The following is a 10,243-nucleotide window of genomic DNA, read 5'->3' on the forward strand; positions in this document are numbered from 1 at the left end:
CCTGAAGCAGTGCCGCTTAAAGAACTCAGTTCAGTTGAGATAGTCAATGCACTACTGTCCATATTTGCGCGAGTTGGTTTTCCTGCGGAAATCCAGTCAGATCAGGGCACGGTGTTTACTAGCGCTTTGACGACAGCCTTTCTCGAAAGGTGCGGGGTAAAGCTGTTACACAGCTCAGTGTACCACCCACAGTCGAATTCCGTTGAGAAGCTCCACTCGGTCATGAAGCGCGTGTTGAGAGCATTGTGTTTTGAACAACAAACTGACTGGGAGCTGTATCTGCCTGGGGTGATGTTTGCATTAAGGACCGCGCCGCATGCGGCTACGGGGTTTTCGCCAGCTGAGCTGGTGTACGATCGCTCGCTGCGATCTCCGCTTCGCATGCTTCGAGAATCGTGGGAAGGCAGGGGCGACGACCCAGTCGTGGTGGAGTACGTGCTTACCCACGAAACACGCAAGCAGCTATTTGATGTCTAAAAGATGTCTTGAACAGCTAATTCAAAAGCCTAGTAGCTGTCTTGATCACGACATTTTGTAGCCATGGACGTCTAGAAGTACTTCAGTAAGCCCTGCTAACGTTACGCTAAAAGTTGGCTAATGGACAGCTTGACAAGAACAACTGAAGACTTTTATTAGACATTCCCTCAAATTTTTGCGGCAGCTGTTACAATAACACGACGTTTGCCCACAGTTACAATTTATTTTAAACGAGGCATGGACATCAGAAAAAAAAAGTTTATATTGTCGGATAGAGTGATGCACAGGTAGTTTTTCCAGATGTGAACCATGGGAATAGTGTAGTACGACCTCATTGGTCAATTAGTGATTTTTAATTAGACCAATCAATTGAATGCCGGCTGTCAGAATTATTTTGCAAATAAAACAAGATCTGTATTGTATGATGATATCATTCCAATGTTCACCCATTGACCTAAACAAGAACATATCTGCGTGAAACACATCATTATTGACAAAACTTCACCCTGCTGGGTCTCCACCAAATTGAAATAGCTTCTAGCAAAGAAAAATTGTCAGTGATGCTGCAGTTCAGGCAAAAATTACATCCGGGTTTCAGCTACAGAGGGCACAATAGCATTACACCAGTATACGAAACAGAACACTGTGCTGCAATGAGTTAAGAAATAAAGGATAGTACACATCTGGAAAAACACTGCGAACCACTCTAACTAGCAATACAAATATATTTTTTCTTATGTTCATGCTTCATTTAAAAGTAAATTGTAACTTACTTTGTGGGTGCCTCTTGTAAGGTAACGCCACATGCTTGCACAGCATCACGCAGAAATAATGGCCAGTTCTTCGGCATGTCATCCATTAGTGAATTCCTTGTACGTTGCATGTTACCAGAACTGAAAGATAAATCATAATATGCTGTTATTTTGTTTCATAAACTGTACGATGAGCTTTTCATGCATAAAAGATGATTGCAAGCGAAAATGTAGCAAGACATCAACTTCACACCATGTCACATACTCATACTTTATTACCTAATAAATTAGAAAAGACGCAGAAAGTGTAATCAACAAGAGTGACAAACAGCAGCAAAGGTGATTATGGATAAATCTTGAAGATGATTGCCGCCGCTGCCAGAGTAGGCCAGCCTTCGTAGGAGAGCACTTGCTGCCCACAAAAGCTTGCTGTCACAGGCCACGCGTGACGGTTCTTGTAGACATAGGCAAGCAATACCTGCACAGAAGAGGAAAAAGAAGGCGAGGGAGGAAATGGGAATATTGAAATTGGAACTTCAAGTTCCAATTAATATGCTTCAAGTAATATGTGCTAAGTAAGAAGTTTGCTCACATTAAAAATAAATTTAAGCACTCCTTTCGCTTAAATTATGGGTATCTTAAGGTATGTATGCGATGATGTTAAAATGACTAGTACATTTCCTATCGTAAGAAGCCAACAAACACTGACACCAAGGACAACATAGGGGAAATTACTTGTGCTTAATAAATGAAATAAAGAAACGATAAATTAATGGAAATTAAAGCGGATGAAAGAACACCTTGCAGCAGGTGGTAACCGAACCCACAACCTTCGCATTTCGCGTGCTATGCTCTACCAATTGAGCTACAGCGGCGTCGTTTTCCCATCCACTTTCTTGGGTATTTATGTGTTCTAGTAGAACCCTGGGAGCATTAGCCAGCGCCACAACTCGGAGACCTTGTTCCTGCCATATAGTCATTAAGTTGCATAGCAGAGTCAGCCTTTAAATTATTATATAGTGTTTTGTGGCTAAAAAGCCACTTATCAACCTGTCAAACAAGTCTGAGAAGCTTCCTGCAAAATATAATCAGTTTAAAACAGTAATTCACTCTGCAGGTAAATGATGTACTAACTTAATTAAAAAGTTAAATAGCATTTTATATTGTTAAACTAAAAGCAAGTTTGAGATTTTGCACTGCCTAGCTGTTGCCTTCTTTTCAAACTTAAACATGACACAGTACAGAGTAAGCAGGTAGCATGCAAAGGAGGACTGGTGACAAAGTAGTGTTCCAAAGCAACACTCCTAGCTGGATCAATCACTTTTGTTGATATATTTTCATGTGACCCTAATTGGTTTAGGGCAATACCTCACAAATGATGCAACACCTTGGATGACGCGTCACACAAAATTGAAAGTATCTCATGATGTGATCAAACGATAACATTGCCCACTGTCTTGGAAGTGTTAACATGCTGTTTGCGCAAGAAAGTGCAAAGTGATTCATATAGGTAGCAAATTCATCAGTGCATCTATAGCCTCAGGTAATTCTGAGAATCTATGTTGACTCGCAATTGAGAAGCCACTGCACACAAAAAGGTGTATTCAAGTAATGGTCCATGCTGAATAATTTCCCACCTAGTGAAAAGGCAAATGTGGCAGGCTAATGGGCTAGGGCAAATAGATTGGTAAATTCTGATAACACCTCCAATGATATTATTGAAATAGGTGATAAAAAAGAGCACAGGTGAAATCGCAGTTATGACAAAATTTTAAAAGCACCTCTGCAAACTGCTGGAACCCTGAGCATCATGCCTGTTCTACACGCACATATGTTGCAGCGCAATCTACATCTCAGACGCAGGCGCCTCCACACATCACTTTGTGATCTCCTCACAATAAGATTAAAAAACAGTCTGGCACAAGCTACCTGATGTGATTCATTTTGCAAGCGCCAGCCAAGTGCTGATGGTGGTAGAGCGAAATTGAAGTTTGTCGTTGTATGGAAGCCTCGGCCCATGTTTTATCAATTCTAGCGGCAAAGCACACCTTTTACAGCACACATAAATCTTAAATTAGACTGCTTGCTGATGCTATACAGTAAATTCTTGTAAAGAAACTAAATCACACAGAAAACATTTAGAATACCAAACTAATCAAATACTGGCTTGAATACATTTGTGCATTAGGGAAGCAAGGTGTAATGTACACTGTTGTAGCAAATATTTACCCATGTATGATATACTTGTATGACACAGCAGAGTTAATTTTTGAGTTCTTACATAGCAATGACTACCTACAGGTACATTTTGTAAGGCTTAGGGAAAAAAATTATTAGTAGAACTGTGTATGTACACTGGCACTGAGAAATTGGTTATATAGTGGCAGCTTATAATGGACCAGTGCAAAAAAATGCCCGTTTGTGAGACACCAACTAGCTATTTTACCACGAAGCACTCCCTGGCTTTAACCCATATAAAAAGCACTGGGAGGACCAGAGAGGGTACAGTACATTGGCTTACACTGATCATGATGAGGTCCTGTCATCCAGCTAGCGCCAAGGTACAAGAAGGATGTCCAGCCGTCTATAGAGTGAAAGAAACAAAATAAGATAGCATCAAGTCAGTTGAAAGGCAGATTTGCAATTACAACTAAGGTTACCCAGTCACAGTCATTCAATAATAAATGCCAAGTTGTCGTGTTTTCACTCCCAGATGAAGCACCTACTAGGTTAAAGGTTTTGCTGCTTATTTAGAACAAAACACAAGTGAAATTTGTACATCAGCAGACGATTTAATTTGGAATTGTATAGATGAAGTAAACATTGCAGTTATATTTTTGTTTTGCTATAAAGTGGGAACGCTACAAACTGCACAGTCACTGACACACACGCGCGCACACGCAAGAACAAAAGGACACAAAATAGGGCGAGTTCAGTCTGGTTCAGCATTACAGCCAGCGCGCCGTCTTCGAATGCACTCCGTTCGGTTGGTTCGTGCTACGTTAACCACAAAGACTAACAAGCACGGCAAAGTTCTGACTGGTGTTGCGGAAGTCGTGGAGCGCGGTAGTGCTGAACGGCTGAACACAAGGAGACCCGCGTATAAAAGTAATGACGAAAACTCGCAGGGCAGAAGAGCCCATATATCAAGAACTGTCGCGAGTAACACCCTAAAAATATTCACATTGTTGACGAAAAACGAAGTGCAATGTATTTCACTTACCGGAAAAAGTGTTATCCGAACGTGCGACGTACAAAGACGCACCGAGACACGAAGGCGGCGAACGCAGATCCCGCCATTGTGGTAGTAAGCCGTCGGCGAAAACACGCAATACAGCCGATGTCACGAAGCACTGATGCAAAACACACGGCAAACAGCATCAGCACAGCTAAATGACTCCAATTAATATCCAGTATAAATGTACAGAACGGCTTAGAATGACGCACAACTGGCATAACGAACCCACGACCAGCCCACGACCGAGACATTGCGGGCGGCAGTGGCCGTTTTTTCAAACTTCCCTCCTCCCAGTGTTTCCAGCACAGAATGAGATGTCCGACAAATTTGGATTGTGTCGCCGAAGTGATCGCAGCGCGGTGGCTCTGTGACACCGCTGTGCAACGCCGGCGTTTCGCTCCTGCTGCTGTCAGTATACCTGCTGCGCGAGCATAGAATGGCTTCCAGGCGTCGTGTGCGCGCCCCGTATGGAAAACAATAACACGCCCTTTATTGTTGAAGTTCTGGTGTGAAATTATTTAATATCAAAGCCAATTAACTTATGTTGCTTCCAACGAGTTCGATTTGTCTGTGGCGTCTTTTATTCGCCAGCGCCGACGGCCGACGGTAACCGCACTTTTAACACGTCGTTTGGCATTTTATGCACTTTTAGACAAAAAGATCTAGAAAAGTTCTTGAGTTAGACATTCTGAATGTGTTTACCAAAACAGACTCTAGTGACACCAGTAGTGAGTTTTGCCGCAGATAGAATATATACTAGCATATTCCGAGTGCTGTGGTTATGTTTAGAAGAAATTCTATTTTCACTCTTATCATAGACCAAGACGTCTATAGCCGTTTGTAGCCGTTTCAAGAAGTTTTTAAGAGGTTCTGTGTTTCGTGGGTAGGCTCCTCGAACGCTTAAAGGGACCCTGAAACGATTTTGACGTTTTTCTACAAACGTACTGAGTCGTTAGAGTAGGTCCTTCTGATCATTAATTGACACATCTAAGTGCTCCGCGTAAAGCGTGTAATTTATTGTAAGGTTTTAAAAATGCACATCGCTGCCGATCGGAGCACGCTGCTCGGCGGAATTTTAAGCCGCCCCTACCCATATGACGAAAATCACCCATATGACGTCAGTGGGGCGAGCTATCCGATTGGCTGACCAGGGCGCGTGATCAATAATTTTTCCAACTTTATGGTAAACAAATGATCTTCGTAATAGTTGGAATGTTAGTTCATTTGTTTTTATAAACAGAAAGTAACATAAAAAGAATGCACAAGAACGATTTTTCAATACAATTAAGCACTTCCGGCACACAGCAAGTGTCGTCTGCTTGTGTTACAACGTACTCCATTTTGACGAGAGCTCCGCGGTCAGAGTCAGTCTCAGTCTTTTCGCGAGCACTATGATTCGACTTTGTTGCTTTGTGGTCTGCAAACGTAGCGACTGGCAATATGTCAAGCTGCGACATCGTGTCCCTCTGCAAGGCAGCATACGAGCGAGCTGGCTGCTGCGCATCGGACTGCCGCTATCCGATCGTCTCAGGGTTTGCGCGTTTGTGGCCGTCACTTTACACCGGAAGATTACTAACGCAATAGCGTTTCGCGAGTCCGGTATTAGGGCAAATGCAAGCTCAAGGGGAAAGGGTCTGGCCGCTTGACTTTGCCGTAACGGGATGAGCCATGGGATGAGCAGAATCGCAAATGCGAATGGTCTGCACGGTGCAGCCACCTGGTGGCACAGAGCTCAACCATACACAGTAGCAGTAACGAAGTGTATTCTTCTTTGGCTGCTGGTGTGTATTTTTCGCAGGAGTGTAATCATCAACACTTTGTTTTTATAAATGTTTAAAATGTTTTACACTTGGTTAGCGCAATATTAGCGCTTTGTTTGGCTGGTTAAGCGCTGCGGCAACAAGTGGCTGGACCGTGCAGACCGATCAGGCCGCACGTACGTCTACGCTAAAGTTCCTTCATCAGCTTGAGTTTATGCCTCCAGTCATTTGCCGAAATGATCAGCTTGCCTGTGGTTACCGAAATACCAGACACGTTCGGCGCTACGACAGAATGCTCGCAACGCACGCTGCTTCGATAGCTCTCGCTTGGGGTCGACGGCCAAGCGGCTAGCGGAGAGGTTTCACGCGGGCGGGGGCGGGCTCCAAAACAACCGGAAGTGGACGATGTGACGTCGCATCGTGACGCGAAACCAGTGAAGGCGGAGCTTAGTCCCGATCGCTCGGCGAACGAGTTGGGGAGGAAAAGCATGACTAGGGAGGAGGGTAACTTCTAATCTCTTGTAGCTCCATTAATACGTAACGCTTCACTTAAATTGTGGTGTGAATGTTCTACTTAAGCTGTACCCTACGCGTCTACAAAATTTGTCCGAACCGTTTCAGGGGCCCTTTAAGAAGGGCACAGGAGTTGTCAGGTGAAGCAATGGCAAAGGCCCAGCAGAGGGCCAAGGTTTATTATGATCAGACAGCCAGGGCCCGTCGTTTTGAGGTGTGCGATGAGGTCATGATATTGCGCACGTCGCTAAAGAACAAACTCGACGTGCAGTGGGAGGGCCCAGCACGGATTGTTCAAAAACTGTCGGGCGTTAAATACGTGGTGAGTCTGCCAGGAAGGCGGAAAACACAGCAAGTTTACCACTGTAATCTGCTCAAACCCTATAAACAACGGGAAGCAGTGGTGTGCATGATGGTAAACGTTCCCGAAGAGCTTCCGGTCGAGCTTCCGGGACTAGGCTCAGTGACGAACAGGAAAGACACCGATCAAGTCATTAGTGACTTAATCAGTAAAGCATCGCTGTCGCCTGAGCAGAAAACCGAACTACACCAGCTCTTACAAGAGTTTCAAGGTCTGTTCTCCTAGAGGCCTGGTAGGACTTCTGTCCTTACTCATGACATAGAACTTACCTCCCCAGAGCCAGTACGATCCAAGGCGTACCGGGTGTCACCCCGCCAGAGCGATATTATGGAGGCTGAGGTAAAGAAAATGCTACAGCTCGGTGTTATTGAGGCGGGTGAGAGGGATTATACCTCCCCTTTGATTTTAGTTGAGGTACCGGGCAAGGAACCTCGTCCTTGCGTCGACTACCACAGGCTTAATTCTATCACTAAGGATCAAATTTATCCGATCCCTAACATCGAGGAGCGCATTGAGAAAGTTAGTAGCGCTCAGTTTATTTCCACCCTAGATCTTGTCAGGGGTTATTGGCAGGTTCCACTTACAGAAGAGGCTAGTAGGTATGCGGCGTTCATTTCACCAATGGGAACATTCCGTCCTAAAGTGTTGAGTTTTGGTTTGAAGAACGCGCCATACTGCTTTTCAAGCCTCATGGATAAAGTATTGCGGGGACAGCAAGAATTCGCTTTACCGTATCTAGACGACGTAGCGATATTCTCCGCATCATGGCCTGAGCATATGGCCCACTTGCGGGCAGTCCTAACCCGCCTGCGCGATGCGGGCTTGACAGTCAAGGCTCCCAAGTGCCAGTTAGCACACGCCGAGGTTGTCTACCTCGGTCACGTGATTGAACGGGGTCGCCGCCGCCCCTCTGAAATAAAGGTGGCCGCTGTGCGAGACTTCCCGCAACCGCGCACGAAGACCGATATTCGGTCGTTCTTTGGTGTCGCCGGCTACTATCAGAGGTACATCCCCAGGTACTCTGATATCGCGGCTCCCCTGACGGATGCTCTAAGAAAAACAGAGCCCCAAACAGTCGTATGGGACGAGACAAAGGAAGGAGCTTTTAGCGCCTTAAAGAGCGCCCTAACAAGCCAGCCTGTGCTACGATCGCCAGACTACACAAAAGGGTTCGTTGTTCAGTGCGATGCTAGTGAGCGAGGCATGGGCGTTGTACTGTGCCAACGGGAAAATGGAGAAGTGGAACACCCCGTCCTGTATGCTAGTCGTAAGCTGACCAGTCGTGAGCAGGCGTACAGCGCCACCGAGAAAGAGTGTGCGTGTCTCGTGTGGGCCGTTCAGAAATTGTCATGCTACCTAGCCGGCTCGAGGTTTATCATTGAGGCGGATCACTGCCCTCTCCAATGGCTGCAGACCATCTCTCCCAAAAATGGCCGCCTCCTGCGCTGGAGCCTCGCTTTGCAACAATATTCCTTTGAGGTGCGTTACAAAAAGGGGAGTCTCAACGGTAACGCCGATGGCTTAAGTCGAAGCCCCTAACGTAAGAATCAGCCTCAAAGTTATTTGTTACTGATGTTTTTCTTCGTGAGGCAGGATTTTTAACATATTGCTTTTGTGTAGTATTTCGAAGTGATGACGTGCTTTCTAGTGCAATTTTCCAATTTGTGGACGCGTTCTGAGTGCTGCTAGACTACTGTAAGGAACTAGGCAGTAGTATAAAAAGGGAAAGAGCCTGGCAGGACTTGGTGAGGGTTGTTTCGTGCTTGCTGACTGAGCGGTTGAGTTTCGGCGTAGTTCTAAACGCTTGCCGGGAACGAGAACAAATATGTCAACTCTCCCGAAGTCACTTTGCAGTGCCCTGTGTGAACCTGAACGAGAGAACGAGAAACGCCGAAGGACGCCCGACTTCGGTTATGAGCATCATCGAGCGACATCCCTCCGGACAGCGGATGCTGTCCCCTGACCATCGGGATCTCCTTCCCCCGGCGGGGCGGTCTGTTACGTTTCGCCTACGACGCGCGGTATAGCCGGCGCGGATGCAACGGACGCCGGGGCTTCGTTCAAAGCGGCGGACATTTTGGCCCGTTCAGCGCCGCCGATACGCCTCCCCGCCAAGCGCGTCCAGGCATGTTTCAATGCCACGTGTCTTCAAGTGTGCGTGTGTGCATGTTGGTGCCCACGCTTGTCAAAGCGCGGCAGCCGGGGAGAGGAGCTCCCCAAGTGTGAAGCGAGGAGGTCTGACCGGCGCCGGCCCGGCGGATGCGTCACTACACTCGTCCCAACGTGTCTCTCAGCCTGTCCGTGCCCAGTCACGTGCGCCTCTATCGAGGCGTTCCCTCTTGCCCTCAACTCCGAGAGTATAAGAGCAGCTGCTCCCGGACGCCGAGGGAGGCTCCGATTTCTGCTGTTGAATAACGTGCTCTCCCATCTCTCCACTTCGGTCGACCTGACCGGCCGCTCTTTTGCGATGCTAGAATAAACAAGTTGTTCTGTTACCAGTCGACTCATGCATTGCCGGGACCTTCGGATGCTTCCAGTTGTGCCCCAGGCCGCCAGGCCAACGCTACCCTTGGGGCTTGCGACCCATTTGCAACAACGGGCGTCTGCGCTGAGATTCCAACAGCCCCAAGACCTAGTGATGTGAAGTCACTGCAAAGTTATTTCGGACTTGTAGATTTCTACCGGCGATTCCTGCCAAATTTGTCTACTGCTCTTCATCTACTGAATGAGCTGCTCGCAGCCAAGACATCGTGGATGTGGGGTGCTGACCAGGAGCGTGCGTTTCGGAAAAGAGTTGCTGGTGCCTGCTGCGGTTTTGCCACACTGCAACCCTAGGAAGCCCTTGGTGCTGATTTGTTATGCATCACCGCATGTAGTGGAAGTTGTGCTGGCTCACCGTGACGACACGGGTGCTGAGCGTCCGATCGCTTTTGCATCAAGAAGTCTCGCGCCAGCTGAGCGCAACTACAGTCATTTGGATAATTAAGCTCTCCCTCTTGTGTTCGGACTGACCAAGTTTCGACAGTATGTATGGGGCCGAGAGTTTGAGGCGGTCACCGACCACAAGCCTCTGCTTAACCTGCTCGCCGCTGACAAACCTGTGCCAGAGACGTGCTCTCCGCGAGTGCTGCACTGGTCGCTG

The 10,243-nt window shown here is 46.9% G+C and overlaps 1 long non-coding RNA gene across 1 annotated transcript; it reads right to left on the minus strand.

Moving 5' to 3' along the window:
* Positions 1 to 1,290: 1,290 nt before the first annotated feature.
* On the minus strand, positions 1,291 to 5,197 carry LOC140216670 (uncharacterized). Its single transcript, XR_011893247.1, has 3 exons — positions 4,453 to 5,197; positions 3,751 to 3,813; positions 1,291 to 1,707 (listed from the first exon to the last, which is right to left on the minus strand). It is a non-coding gene; the product is annotated as an uncharacterized lncRNA (long non-coding RNA).
* Positions 5,198 to 10,243: the final 5,046 nt, after the last annotated feature.

Source organism: Dermacentor andersoni, chromosome 3, assembly GCF_023375885.2.
Source record: "Dermacentor andersoni chromosome 3, qqDerAnde1_hic_scaffold, whole genome shotgun sequence".
NCBI classification, from domain to species: domain Eukaryota; kingdom Metazoa; phylum Arthropoda; class Arachnida; order Ixodida; family Ixodidae; genus Dermacentor; species Dermacentor andersoni.